This window comes from Oncorhynchus masou, chromosome 24 (assembly GCF_036934945.1).
Source record: "Oncorhynchus masou masou isolate Uvic2021 chromosome 24, UVic_Omas_1.1, whole genome shotgun sequence".
Taxonomy (NCBI): domain Eukaryota; kingdom Metazoa; phylum Chordata; class Actinopteri; order Salmoniformes; family Salmonidae; genus Oncorhynchus; species Oncorhynchus masou.
In genome coordinates, this window is record NC_088235.1 from 88,383,922 (window position 1) to 88,400,004 (window position 16,083).

Sequence of the window (16,083 nt, forward strand, 5' to 3'; positions counted from 1 at the left end):
TATAGTTGTCAGTGGAGTCATTTTATAACGTGAAGATGTTGGTGTCGGTGGTATTTGAAACTAATCGAAACCCCGTGTTCTGCAGGGTGTGGGAACCATGTCTTTGTAATGGAAAGGGAGAGCACTGATTTTCATATGACAGACTTCCCCCTCTTTGGTTGGCTCTGTGTGGATTCTGAATACAGAGACCCTAATGGTATGTACCCTGGACCTGATCGAGGCTGGGATGAAGACCGTTGCCACCCCTTTATGCTTGGCCCTGGTCTACATGATGAACAACCCAGAGATACAGGGGGAGTCAACTCTTCCACAGCACCCACGTGATTGATTGGTTGATTATTTGATTGATCTATTGATCAATTGATTGATTGATTGATCCCTTCACCTTTTCCCTCCAGGGAAGGTCCAGGATGAGATAAACAGAGTGATAGGCCAGTCCCGCCAGCCCAACATGTCTGACAGACCCAACATGTCCTACACTGACACTCATCCATGAGACACAGAGGATGGGCAACATTGTGCCACTGGGTTTCCCCAAGATGGCTAGCAAAGACGCAACACTGGGGGGATACTTCGAACTCAAGGTGATAGACATTACCTACAGCATTAACAACAGTCCCTCCATGTATCAAGTGAATGATACTTGTTATCCCTAAACTTTTGTGACATTCAGCGCTCAAGGCTAACATTAGCACAAACCTAACAATATAGCTACCAAAAGCCATGGATGATTTGTACAGTTAGTCATAATGTGGCAACTTTGCCATGTGGCTGCTACATTGCAGTCTCAACGTCAACAGTGAAGAGGCGTCTCTGGGATGCTGGCCTTCTAGGCAGAGTTCCTCTGTCTAGTGTTTGTGTTCTTTTGCCCATCTTAATATTTTATTTTTATTGGCCAGTCTGAGATAAGTTTTTTTCTTTGCAACTCTGCCTAGCAGGCCAGCATCCCGGAGTCGCCTCTTCACTGTTGATGTTGAGACTAGTGTTTTACGGGGACTATTTAATGAAGCTGCCAGTTGAGGACTTGTGAGGCATCTGTTTCTCAAACTAGACACTCTAATGCACTTGTCCTCTTGCTCAGTTCTATTCTGGTTAGAGCCCGTTTGCGCTGTTCTAAGAAGGGAATAGTACACAGCATTGTACGAGATCTTCAGTTTCTTGGCAATTTCTCCCATGGAATGGCCTTCATTTCTCAGAACAAGAATATACTGACAGGTTTCAGAAGAAAGTTCTTTGTTTCCGGCCATTTTGAGCCTGTAATCGAACCCACAAATGCTGATGCTCCAGATACTCAACTAGTCTAAAGAAGGACAGTTTTATTGATTCTTTAATCAGAACAACAGTTTTCAGCTGTGCTAACATAATTGCAAAAGGGTTTTCTAATGATCAATTAGCCTTTTAAAATGATAAACTTGGATTAGCTAACACAGCGTGCCATTGGAACACAGGAGTGATGGTTGCTGATAATGGGCCTCGGCGCGCCTATGTAGATATTCCATAAAAAATCTGCCATTTCCAGCTACAATAGTCATTCACAACATTAACAATGTCTACACTGTTTTACTGATCAATTTGATGCTATTTTAATAAACAAAAAATGTGCTTTTCTTTCAAAAACAAGGATATTTCTAAGTGACCCCAAATATTTTAATGGTAGTGTATACAGCAACACCTCCTCCATAAGCATTTCTGTCTCTTCTGTAGATGTTATAACCTTGTATTGCCACTGCTGTATCATCCAATTAATTATCTGAGTCTCAGAAATTGCTAATATATGAAGGTTATCTGACGTCAGCAAGTTATTGATTTTATGAACCTTATTTCTAAGGCTATATATATTAATATGGGCTGTTTTCCGCCCTTTCCTGGGTAGCTTATCAAATATAGACATAATATGGAAAGGGTACATCCAAGTGTGCTTTCAACCTCTCCAAATTGTCAGAATGGGGTAATTCCACTGCTATTACACATTGAATAAGCCAAATGGTATTGGTCCCACATTAAGAAGAACTATTTGCAAGAAATATTTGGAAAACAGATATAAATTATAAATGTAAATGGGCTTGACTCTTGCGAGAGGATCATACCCTGCAGTCCTCTTCTTATTGTCATTCTCCTCATCCTTTTGTGGGTCACTCATGTGAAGAGTACAGTTGATGGTCAAGAAACAGTTTTCACTAGTCAACTAGTCTTGATACCTTCGCCAGTCCCATGTATATCACCAGGGAAATGTAGGAGAGCATGTCACCCATGTCATATGTTACCAGTGCATCTTGTTTCCCCTCTGCTGCTTAAAACCTGTTTGGGATAGGGGGCAGCATTTTCACGTTCAAATGAAAAGCGTTCCCAGAGTAAACTGCCTGCTACTAAGGCCTAGAAGCTAATATATGCATATTAGTAGATTTGGATAGAAAACACTCTGACGTTTCTAAAACTGTTTGTATGATGTCTGTGAGTATAACAGATATGGCAGGCGAAAACATGAGAAAAATCCAACCAGGAAGTGGGACATCTGAGGTTTGTAGTTTTTCAACTCATTGCCCAGCGAATATACAGTGTGTGAAATCTGACATAGCGGTTGCATTAAGGAGAAGTATATCTATAATTCTGTGCATAACACTTGTATCTTTTATCAAAGTTTATGATGAGTATTTCTGTAAATGGATGTGGCTCTCTGCAAATTTGCCAGATGTTTTCGAGGCACAACATTACTGAACATAGCGTGCCAATGTAAACTGAGATTTTTGGATATAAATATGAACTTTATCGAACAAAACATACATGTATTGTGTAACATGAAGTCCTATGAGTGCCATCTGATGAAGATCATCAAAGGTTAGTGATTCATTTTATCTCTATTTCTGCTTTTTGTGACTCCTCTTTTTGTCAGGAAAATGGCTGTATGTGTTCTTGTGACTAGGCTCTGACCTAACATAATCATATGGCGTGCTTTCACTGTAAAGCCTTTTTGAAATCGGACAGGTAGATTAACAAGAAGTTAACCTTTAATTTGGTGTATTGCACTTGTGAATGCATGAAAGTTAAATATTTCAAAAAAATATTTTTGAATTTCGCACTCTGCCTTTTCAGCGGATGTTGTCGAGGGGTTCTGCTAGCTAGCCCTAACAAGTTATTCTCCCCCTACTTGTTGGTATTGCTGTCACGACCTGACCATAGAGAGCCTTTTTATTCTCTATTTTGGTTAGGTCGGGTTGTGACTCGGGTGGGTAATCTAGGTAGTTTTATTTCTATATTGGCCTGTTATGGTTCCCAATCAGAGCCCGCTGTTTAGCATTGTCTCTGATTGGGGATCATATTTAGGCAGCCATTTCCCCACTGGGTTTTTGTGGGATCTTGTTTTTGTGTAGTTGCCTGTGAGCACTTCATTGACTCACGTTTCGTTTGTTCTTTATTGTTTTTGTGCATTTCACAAATAAAAAGATGTGGAACCCATATCGCGCTGCTCTTTGGTCTGAGTATGCTTACGACGATTGTGACAATTGCAAACTAGTGTCCACAGCACAGAGGTGGTGAAGTAAAGATGAAACAGCTGGTATGTTTGAGTACCGTCCAACTGTGGGCCTACAGGTCATTTGGGTCTGAACCTGGGTGGTACTGGCTCTACATAATCTTCAATGACTGTACACCATCTGTCCTCAGGTTCATCTCACTCTGTTGTGCTGTTTCCAGTGTTGGTTCCAGTGCTCCTACCTCTGCTCCTCCCTCTTCTCTGTTGACGCCGAGGTGTCCCCCTGCCTCCGCACCTCTTGATTAACTGGCTGAGAGGGGAGTGGATCCAGGGCCTGCAGTGGGGGTAGTGGAAGAGGAGTGAGGCCTTTGTGGAGTGGTGTGAGCTTGAACCATCAGTAGAGATAGCATTAGAGAAAGTAGTGGGGATTGTGGATCTGGCAGTGGAGGGTGAAGACATTGACTGGCGTGGTCACTTGTTGGGGTGTGGTTTTCTCCCAGACGTCCTCACCCTCTTTGTGGGGAATAAAATAAAGGAATCTAAAGGGATCAATATTGCTGTAAGATAAACATCATTACAGTTGTCTAATTTTATAAAACTACATTACTGTAATATTAAAGCAATATACTAAAAGATAACACCCAGCCTAAAATTTGTTACAGATTCCATGCTTGTGACTTTTATCACACCATCTCACAGCCCTCTCTCAGAAGCAAACACTGTAAATGTATAACTTCTTCAGTAGGCTCCCTACCCCCACTGGACATAACTGTCCAGGGGGATTGTAAACTGCTGCTTCACAACTGGCCAGGTGAGAGGGAGCAGCAAGCTCACCTCTGTGAGGTGTATTTTCTAATAATAATGTGTTCTTTTTTTTTGCTTAACCAGTGGATGAGCATGTGTCCACCCAGGCCCACCCATGCCTACCCCTCTGCCTCCCAATTGAAAACTAATTTGAAATATTGGACACAGGAAACAGTTACATAGGCCTATACTGGGTGTAAACTATACAGTTGAAGTTGGAGGTTTACATACACTTAGGTTGGAGTCATTAAAACTAGCTTTTCAATGACTCCACAAATTTCTTGTTAACAAACTATAATTTTGACAAGTCGGTTAGGACATCTACTTTGTGCATGACACAAGTAAGTTTTACAACAATTGTGTACAGGCAGATTATTTCACATTATTTCACAGATTATCACAATTCCAGTGGGTCAGAAGTAAACATACACTAAATTGACTGTGCCTTTAAACAGCTTGGAAAAATCCAGAAAAGGATGTTATGGCTTTAGAAGCTTCTGATAGGCTAATTGACATCATTTGAGTCAAGGTGGTCTACCAGTGGATGTATTTCAAGGCCTACCTTCAAATTCAGTGCCTCTTGCTTGACATCATGGGAATATAAAAAGTTATCAGCCAAGACCTCAGAAGAAAAAGTATAGACCTCCACAAGTCTGGTTCATCTTTGGGAGCAATTTCCAAATTCCTGAAGGTACCATGTTCATCTGTACAAACAATAGTACGCAACTATAAACACCATGGGACAACGCAGCCGTCATACCGCTCAGGAAGGAGATGCGTTCTGTCTCCTAGAGATGAACGTAATTTGGTGCGAAAAGTGCAAATCAATCCCAGAACAGCAAAGGACCTTGTGAAGATGCTGGAGGAAACAGGTACAAAAATATCTATATCCACAGTAAAAACAAGTCTTATATCGACATAACCTGAAAGGCCGCTCAGCTAGGAAGAAGACACTGCTCCAAAACTGCCATAAAAAAAGCCAGACTACGGACTGCGCATGGGGACAAAGATCTTACTTTTTGGAGAAATGTCCTCTGGTCTGATGAAACAAAAATATAACTGTTTGGCCATAATGACCATTGTTATGTTTGGAGGGAAAAGGGGAGGCTTGCAAGCCAAAGAACACCATCCCAACCGTGAAGCACGGGGATGGCAGCATCATGTTGTGGGGGTGCTTTGCTACAGGAAGGACTGGTGCACTTCACAAAATAGATGGCATCATGAGGAGAGAAAATTATGTGGATATATTGAAGCAACATCTCAAGACATCAGTCAGGAAGTTAAAGCTTGGTCGCAAATGGGTCTTCCAAATGGACAATGACCCCAAGCATACTTCCAAAGTTGTGGCAAAATGGCTTAAGGACAACAAAGTCAAGGTATTGGAGTGGCCATCACAAAGCCCTGACCTCAATCCTATAGACAATTTTTGGGCAGAACTGAAAAGTGTGTGCGAGCAAGGAGGCCTACAAACCTGACTCAGTTACACCAGTTCTGTCAGGAGGAATGGGCAAAAATTCACCCAACCTATTGTGGCGAACTTGTGGAAGGCTAGCCGAAACGCTTGACCCAAGTTAAACAATTTAAAGGCCATGCTACCAAATACTAATTGAGTGTATGTAAACTTCTGACCCACTGGGAATGTGATGAAAGAAACAAAAGCTGAAATAAATCATTCTCTCTACTATTATTCTGACATTTCACATTCTTAAAATAAAGTGGTGATCCTAATGACCTAAGACAGGGAATTTTTACAAGGATTAAATGTCAGGAATTGTGAAAAACTGAGTGTAAATTGATTTGGCTAAGGTGTATGTAAACTTCCAACTTCAACTGTACATAGTCCAAAACACAAAAAAGCAGACCACAACTATATAACAAAACGACATTACTGTAATGTAAAAGCAATTTACTAGCCTATACAATGAAAACAGTGGGACACAGGTCACCTACCTTTAGAGACAAAGTAACAATGACCATAAGAATTTATATAAGAACACCTCTCCGCTGTTACACAGAATATGTCCAACTTTTACCAGCTAACTAATGTGAAATATATACAATATGTAACTACTTTGGAATGATACACTGGTTATAGGGGGGCGGCAGTGTAGCCTAGTGGTTAGAGTGTTGGACTAGTAACCGAAAGGTTGCAAGTTCAAATCCCCGAGCTGACAAGGTACAAAATCTGTCGTTCTGCCCCTGAACAGGCAGTTAACCCACTGTTCCTAGGCTGTCATTGAAAATAAGAATTTGTTCTTAACTGACTTGCCTAGTAAAATAAAGGTAAAATAAAAAAAATAGGCTACACAGGACACCACTATACTGTAAAAAGAAGCAGACCACAACTATATAAAACAATACCAAATACATATTGTAAACTACAGAAAGATATACAAAATAATTTATTTACACATCTAAAACAGAATCCAATCCTTCTAGAAAAAACAATTCTCTGCCCGAGTCATCTTGCTCCAGGTCACTCCCAGCATCTGTGTCTGACTCATTAAGAATTTCCTCCAAAGCCTCTTTCTCAGTATTCATAAAAAAATCTGAATAAATATATTTTTAAAGTAAAAATGATTTTTTCACAAAAGTAGTGCACTGGGCCCTGATCTCTCTTTTGACGAACATATCAAGATTGTTTCAAGGACAGCTTTTTTTCTGTCTGCGTAACATTGCAATGGTCAGAAATTTTCTGTCCAAAATTGATGCAGAAAAATTAATCCATGCTTTTGTCACTTCTCGGTTAGACTACTGCAATGCTCTACTTTCCGGCTACCCGGATAAAGCCCTAAATAAACTTCAGTTAGTGCTAAATACGGCTGCTAGAATCCTGACTAGAACCAAATAATTTGATCATATTACTCCAGTGCTAGCCTCCCTACACTGGCTTCCTGTAAGGCAAGGGTTTCAAGGTTTTATTGCTAACCTACAAAGCATTACATGGTCTTGCTCCTTCCTATCTTTACGATTTGGTCCTGCTGTACTCCTTATTGTCCCTAGAATTTCTAAGCAAACAGCTGGAGGCAGGGCTTTCTCCTATAGAGCTCCATTTTTATGGAATGGTCTGCCTACCCATGTGAGAGACGCAGACTCGGTCTCAACCTTTAAGTCTTTATTGAAGACTCATCTCTTCAGTAGGTCCTTTGATTGAGTGTAGTCTGGCCCAGGAGTGTGAAGGTGAACGGAAAGGCACTGGAGCACCGAACAGCCCTTGCTGTCTCTGCCTAGCCAGTTCCCCTCTCTCCCCTGGGATTCTCTGCTTCTAACCCTATTACAGGGGCCAAGTCACTGGCTTACTGGTGCTCTTCCATGCCGTTCCTTGGAGGGGTGCGTCACTTGAGTGGGTTGAGTCACTGACGTGGTCTTCCTGTCTGGGTTGGCTCCCCCCCTTGGGTTGTTCCGTGGCGGAGATCTTTGTGGGCTATACTCGGTCTTGTCTCAGGATGGTAAGTTGGTGGTTGAAGATATCCCTCTAGTGGTGTGGGGGCTGTGCTTTGGCAAAGTGGGTATGGTTATATCCTGCCTGTTTGGCCTTGTCTGGGGGTATCATCGGATGGGGCCACAGTGTCTCCTGACCCCTCCTGTCTCAGCCTCCAGTATTTATGCTGCAGTAGTTTATGTGTCGGGGGCTAGGGTCAGTCTGTTAGGACACTGGAGAAATACTCCAGATATGTGTGAATTTAAGTATGCTCTCTCTAATTCTCTCTTTCTCCCTTTCTCTCTCTTGGGGGACCTGAGTCCTAGGACCATGCCTCAGGACTACTTGGCATGATGACTCCTTGCTGTCCCCAGTCCACCTGGCCATGCTGCGGCTCCAGTTTTAACTGTTCTGCCTGCGGCTATGGAACCCTGACCTGTTCACCGGGCGTGCTACCTGTCCCAGACCTGCTGTTTTCAACTCTCTAGAGTCAGCAGGAGCGGTAGAGAAACTCTTAATGATCGGCTATGGAAAGCCAACGGACATTTACTCCTGAGGTGCTGACCTGTTGCATCCTCGACCACTACTGTGATTATTATTATTTGACTGTGCTGGTCATTTATGAACATTTGAACATCTTGGCCATGTTCTGTTATAATCTCCACCCGGCACAGCCAGAAAAGGACTGACCACCCCTCATAGCCTGGTTCCTCTCTAGTTTTCTTTCTAGGTTTTGGCCTTTCTAGGGAGTTTTTCCTAGCCATCAATCTTCTACACCTGCATTGCTTGCTGTTTGGGGTTTTAGGCTGGGTTTCTGTACAGCACTTTGAGATATCAGCTGATGTAAGAAGGGCTATATAAATACATTTGATTTGATTTGATCTGGTTACCACCAGTGTTTGAAATACAAAGCCTTTTTCTAAAATGGATTTAATGAATCTACACACAATACTCCATAATGACAAAGCAAAAACAGGCTTTTAGATGTTTTAAAATGTTTTAATAAAACACTGAAATATCACATTTACATAAGTATTCAAACCCTTTACTCAGCACTTTGTTGAAGCACCTTTGGCAGGGATTACAGCTTCGAGTCTTCTTGGGTATGGCACCACAAGCCTGGCACACCTGTATTTTGCGAGTTTCTCCCATTCTTCTCTGCAGATCCTCTCTAGCTCTGTCAGGTTGAATGGGGAGCATCGCTGCAAAGCTATTTTCAGGTCTCTCCAGGGATGTTCAATCGGGTTCAAGTCTGGGCTCTAGCTGGGCCACTTGAGGACATTCAGAGACTTGTCCCAAAGCCACTCCTGTGTTGTCTAGGATGTGTGCTTAGTCATTGTCCTGTTGGAAGTTGAACCTTCGCCCCAGTCTGAGGTCCTGAGTGCTCTGAAGCAGGTTTTCATCAAGGATCTCTCTGTACTTTGTTCCGTTCATCTTTCCCTAGATCCTAACTCGTCTCCCAGTTCCTGACGCTGAAAAATATCCCCACAGCATGAAGCTGCCACCACCATGCTTCACCGTAGGGATGTGCCAGGTTTCCTCCAGACGTGACGATTGACATTCAAACCAGAGAATTTTGTTTCTCATGGACTGAGAGTCCTTTAGGTGCCTTTTGGCAACTCCAAGCGGGCTGTCATGTGCCTTTTACTGAGGAGTGGCTTCAGTCTGGCCACTCTACCATAAAGGCCTGATTGGTGGAGTGCTGCAGAGATGGTTGTCCTTCTGGAAGGTTCTCCCATCTCCACAGAGGAACCATCGGGTTCTTGGTCACCTTCCTAACCAAGGCCCTTCTCCCCTGATTGCTCAGAGTGTTGGTGGTCCCAAACTTCTTCCATTTAATAATGATTGAGGCCACTGTGTTCTTGGGGACCTACAATGCTGCAGAAATGTTTTGGTACCCTTCCCCAGATCTGTGCCTCGACACAATCCTGTCTCAGACAATTCCTTTGACCTCATGGCCTGGTTTTTGATCTGACATGCACTGCCAACTGTGGGACATTATATAGACAGGTGTGTGCCTTTTCAAATCATGTCCAGTCAATTGAATTTACCACAGGTGGACTCCAATTAAGTTGTAGAAACATCTCAAGGAGGATCAATGGAAAAAGGATGCACATGAGCCCCATTTCAAGTCTCATAGCAAAGGGTCTGAATACTTGTGTAAATAAGGTATTTCTGTTTTTATTTGCAAACATTTCTAAAAAGATGTTCTCACTTTGTCATTCTGGGGTATTGTGAATAGATGATAATTTGTATTTATTTAATCCATTTTAGAATAAGGCATAACAAAATGTTGAAAAATTCAAGGGGTCTGAATACTTCCCGAACACACTGTACATTGAGCTCGTTGACAAAACAGACCATGGGATGCCTTTTCACACGAAAGTCAGCGACGGGTCTGTGTAAACTATGAGATTATATTGGAGACAGGTTTATAGCACTGAATGTCATATATTGACTTAATTATTTGGATTTTCTTGTGATCACAAATAATCTACTTATTTTTCTCAAATATAGATATAATTAAAGTAGGTTTTCTTTGAAAAGATGGGCCTTTCTGAGAATAGAACATTCAGTTTTCTGCCTGAGTGTGGCACTGTTTACTACAATTACTGGATTACCTTGTGACCATTGCCCTCGTGGTGGCGGTGGTGTTATGGTATGGGCAGGCAGATGCCAATTTAAATGCACAGAGATACCGTGACGAGATCCTGAGGCCCATTGCCGGGCCATTCATCCACCGCCATCACCTCATGTTTCAGTATGATAATGCACGGCCCCATGTTGCAAGAGTCTGTACACAGTTCCTGGAAGCTGAAAATGTCCCAGTTCTTCCATGACCTGCATACTCACCATGATGTCACCCATTGAGCATGTTTTAGATGCTCTGGATCGACATGTAAGACAGTGTGTTCCAGTTTCCGCCAATAGCCAGCCACTTCCCACAGCCATTTAAGTGGAGCGGGACAACTATCTACAGGCCACAATCAACAGCCTGATCAACTCTATGCAAAAGAGATGTGTAGCACTGCATGAGGCAAATAGTGGCATCTGTGACCAACAGATGCATATCTGTATTCACAGTCAGGTGAAATCCATAAATTAGGGCCCAAATTATTTCATTCAATTGACTGATGTCCTTATATGAACTGTAACTCAGTAAAATCTTAGAAATTGTTGCATGTTGCGTTTATATTTTGGTTCAGTGTAGTTTGTAAGATAGCCTTAACTTTAGGCTATTTATTGTATTACAAAAATAATATTGAATTGTGTTTGGTTGCCAACGCAACCAAATATCAACATTTAAAGGATATCTAATGCCTGTATTGTTTCATCTGAGCTACTGGCTCTTGAACTTTTATTTTTGGTTTAGTTGGAGACGTGAATCCAATATATATATAATTTGTTAACTTGTCGACAAGTTAATAGGCTATTTATTGTATTGCAAAAGTGATATTGAACTTTATTTAAAGTGCATTTCAAGTTTGATTTGATTCAATTTAGTCCTGTTCTTAGATTTTTGGTTGTAGACAAACTGGATATTTAATTGTGTTTGATTGTCAACGCAACCAAATATCAACATTCGAAGGAGATATCTTTTGTGCTACTGACTTAGTCTGCCTTTATTTCCTTTTCATCTACAATTGAATAATTGACATGTTGGATTCACGTCTTCATCTCAACCAAGAATCAAACTTGAAAAAAATATGACTAAATCAAATGAAACTTTATGTAAAGTGCATTTATAGTTTGATTTGATTATTTAACTTAGATTTCAATTATTAATTTGTGGTGTAGATGGAATGATCCAAGCAGAAGATACATCTCCTTCAAATGTTGATATTTGGTTGCGTTGACAACCAAACACAATTCAATATCCAGTTTGTCTACAAAGTAATAATTATTATTTTGGAATCTCCATCTCAACCAAGGATCTAATAATAGGACTAAATCGAATCTAATCAATATTTCAGTGCCTTTTAAATAAAGTTTGATTTGATTTAGTCCTATTCTTTAACTTAGATTTTTGCTCGTGATTGAGGAGTGAATCCAACATATGAATGATTAACTTGAAGATTACATTTGAAATCAACCGAAGCTTGAAACCCTAGGCAATTTGTTTTGTATGTTTTTAGTTGAACCATAGATTGAATTGAAACAAAAGCTGTTAATGACTTTGCAAATGCTTTATACTGTAGGCCTAAATAGTAACATTTACCCCTCGATAGCAACAGTGACTATATTTAGTTATTAAGAGATCGCTCAATAATCATTCTCACAATAGCACATTGGTAGTAGTCAGTGATTCTAATCAGATCTGGGCTTGGCTAAAACCCTGGATAGGAGACCATAATAATAGCTGTAGATAAATCAACTCTCCAGTAGGAGGTGCTGCATAGCCTATTGTTTTATTCTAATAGTGGACATAACATTGAAGATCTGACGTTTCAAAGGTACAAATTCAACCTATTTTAAACAAGATTTGTCTACGTTGAAAATTGGTTACAATGATGACAGTAAAAATCTGTCATCATTGTTCTCCGCGCTAAAGAAGCAGTAAAACGGGCCTTCCTTAGACTAGTTGAGTATCTGGAGCATCAGCATTTGTGGGTTTGATTAAAAGTTCAAAATGGCCAGAAACAAAGAACTTTCTTCTGAAACTCATCAGTCTATTCTTGTTCTGAGAAATGAAGGCTATTCCATGGGAGAAATTGCCAAGAAATTGAAGATATCGTACAATGCTGTGTACTACTCCCTTCACAGAACTGCGCAAACTGGCTCTAACCGGAATAGAAAGAGGAGTGTGAGGCCCCAGTGCACAACTGAGCAAGAGGACAAGTTCATTAGAGTGTCTAGTTTGAGAAATAGACGCCTCACAAGTTCTCAACTGGCAGCTTATTAAATAGTACCCGCAAATCAGCACTCAATGTCAACAGTGAAGAGGCGATTCTGAGATGCTGGCCTTCTAGGCAGTTGCAAAGAAAAATACATATCTCAGACTGGCCAATAAAAAGAAAAGATTAAGATGGGCAAAATAACACATACACTGGACAGAGGAAGATTGGAAAAAAAGTGTTATGGACAGACAAATCTAAGTTTGAGGTGTTCGGATCACAAAGAAGAACATTCGAGAGAGGCAGAAAAAAAATATGCTGGAGGAGTGCTTGACGCCATCTGTAAAGCATGGTGGCGGCAATGTGATGGCGGGGGGTGCTTTGGTGGTGTTAAAGTGAGAGATTTGTACAGGGTAAAAGGGATCTTGAAGAAGGAAGGCTATCACTCCATTTTGCAACGCCATGACATACCCTGTGGACGGCGCTTAATTGGAGCCAATTTCCTCCTACAACAGGACATTGACCCAAAGCACAGCTCCAAACTATGCAAGAACTATTTATGGAAAAAGCAGGCAGCTGGTATTCTGTCTATAATGGAGTGGCCAGCACAGTCACCTGATCTCAACCCTATTGAGCTGTTGTGGGAGCAGCTTGACCATATGGTACGTAAGAAGTGCCCATCAATCCAATCCAATTTGTGGGAGGTGCTTCAGGAAGCATGGGGTGAAATATTTTCAGATTCCCTCAACAAATTGACAACTGGAATGTCAAAGGTCTGCAAGGCTGTAATTGCTGCAAATGGAGGATTCTCTGACGAAAGCAAAGTTTGAAGGACACAATTATTACAATTAACGCCGGAGGGGCTTTTCCAATACGTCCGTATGCCGTTCGGTCTACATGGAGCGGCGGAAACATTCCAACAACTGATGGATACCCTGCTTAGACCCCATCGGGCTTACGCAGCCGCCTAAATTGACAATGTCGTCATACACATGGAGGACTTGGGCGACCACCTAAACAAGGTAAGAGCTGTGTTGGCAAGCCTGGAGGCTGCCAGGTTTACGGCTAATCCTAAGAAATGCCACCTTGGCTTAAACAAAGCCGAATACTTGGGGTGCACTATTGGCAGTGGCCTCATCAAACCCCAGAAGGAGAAAACACAGGCGGTGCGGGAGTGGCCTAGGCCCGCTAACAAGAAGGCGGTGCGTGCCTTCATGGGCCTGACAGGATACTTTCGGCACTTCATACCGAACTATTCCACCATAGCAGCACCACTGACCGACCTTACCCAAAAATCAGAACAAGTGCGAGTGGTATGGACCGATAGGGCCGAAAAAGCTTTTAATGAACCTAAGACTGTGCTATGCACAAACCCTGTTTTGAGGATGCCAGAGTTTAACATGCCTTTTACTGTATTCACAGACGCATCAGACACGGGATAGGGGCAGTGTTATCACAGGTGGAGGGGAGGAGGAACACCTCGTTGTGTATATCAGCCGTAAACTGTCCCCAAGGGAGCAAAACTATGCTACGGTGGTGAGAGAGAGGTTGGCGATTAAGTGGGCATTAGGGTATCTGAGGTACTACCTCCTGGGGAGAAGTTTCCGTCTGGTCACTGACCACACCCCCCTCAAGTGGATGGCGGGACAGAGGGACAACAATAGCTGGATAACGAGGTGGTTCCTAGCGCTGAACCGTTTACATTTGAGGTGGTTCACAAGCCCGGAAAACTACACAGTAACGCGGATGCTCTTTCTCGCCGAGACCTGGTGGGACCAGCTGGCGCGAGCCCCCCTGGGTCTGGCTTGAGGGGGGGATGTGTGAGGGATCAGCCGGAACAAGTGGTCTGACTGCGCCCTCTCCTGGAGGTAGGCTACAGTACAATAAATGGATGTCGGTAGACGTTGTTGGTGAATGTTCTTTGCATTGTACTGAATTTAGTCAAGGGCAGAGGATATTGTTTGTGTTGTTCTCAGGGAACAGTGTTGATGCACGTTCTGACCTCAGTGTTGTTTGACAAGACGGAGAGGGAAACACCAGACACCTTCAACCAAGGACACTTCCTGCACCAGGTCGTCAAGTTTGTCCAGAGGGAAGCGTTCTTGCCCTTCTCTGCAGGTAATCCTAACCTAGCCAGAAACCTAGTCTGTACTGGTCCTAACCCTTCACAGGTAGGGGATTCCTATACAGTGTTGTCAGAGAATCAGTTGAAAACCCCAGCACATCACATCTCTGTGTGTCTGTCCACGTTAACTTGTGTGGCTTGGGGAGGGTCTGGCCAGGATGGAGCTCTTCCTATTTTTGATCAGTTCATTCCAGAAGTTCAGTTTCTCCATGTTGGAGGGGGTGGAGCTGAGTCTAGAGTGAAACGTGGGAACTATGATTTTGCCCCTCCCTTTCAAGATTGACTATATGTCAAGGCTCGTTAGAAAGCTTAGATAGACGCCACGGCTTGTTAGAAACCCTTCCAGATCTACGACACGGTTTGTTAGAACACCTTCCAGATCTACGACACGGTTTGTTAGAACCCCTTCCAGATCTACGACACGGTTTGTTACAACCCCTTCCAGATCTATGACACGGTTTGTTAGAACCCCTTCCAGATCTACGCCACGGTTTGTTAGAACCCCTTCCAGATCTACGCCACGGTTTGTTAGAACCCCTTCCAGATCTACGACACGGTTTGTTAGAACCCCTTCCAGATCTACGACACGGTTTGTTAGAACCCCTTCCAGATCTACGCCACGGTTTGTTAGAACCCCTTCCAGATCTATGCCATGGTTTGTTAGAACCCCTTCCAGATCTATGCCATGGTTTGTTAGAACACTCTAGATCTAAAGATATACTGTATATCTGCGGCCTTCTGTATGTAAAATACAATGTGCCATGCATCTAATCACAATGGGATCTTTATTATGTGCCTTATGAATGTAACCTTCCTGCTGAAGTAAATATGCCACCCTCCAAAAAAAAGAATTGTATTTTGTTTTCATAAACACCTGTGAATGTTTCATTATTGTCTTTATCAAGAAGAGCAGCCCTGTTTCATTCAGACAGTCATTTATCTAACAGTTACGTAACTGACATAAAACCCAGTTTAAACAAAGCTGTCCGTTCTCTCTCTGGCCAGGGGTCATCACAAAATGCTTACACAAAGGGCTCTTTAACAGGACTCAAGTCAGTCAAGTGAATGCAAATACTGTAAATCTGTGTGTATATTGAAATGGTTAACTCCCATTATACATGATCCAGCCATCAAAGCTTGTCTTTCCAGTTCAGAGGCTAATCTATGATTGATTTTTATGTAACAGTTGGATGGTGAAATGTGCCATGACAAGCAGAGCAGTATTTCAGGACCATTAACTGCCCCCAGAAACATCTACATACAAAAGGTAAATGTGGTACACCTCTACCTTTGGGCCAGAACTAGCACTATTATATTGCAGATCAACAACGCTAATGATGGTGAAACAAATGTTCAATGAAATTACCCCCCGCACATTGACTTGGTACCAGTACCCCCTGTATATACAGTGGGGCAAAAAAGTATTTAG

The 16,083-nt window shown here is 42.2% G+C and overlaps 1 pseudogene; it reads left to right on the forward strand.

Moving 5' to 3' along the window:
• Positions 1–193: 193 nt before the first annotated feature.
• On the forward strand, positions 194–14,971 carry LOC135511469 (cytochrome P450 2J2-like; annotated as a pseudogene).
• The last annotated feature ends 1,112 nt before the right edge of the window (positions 14,972–16,083 follow it).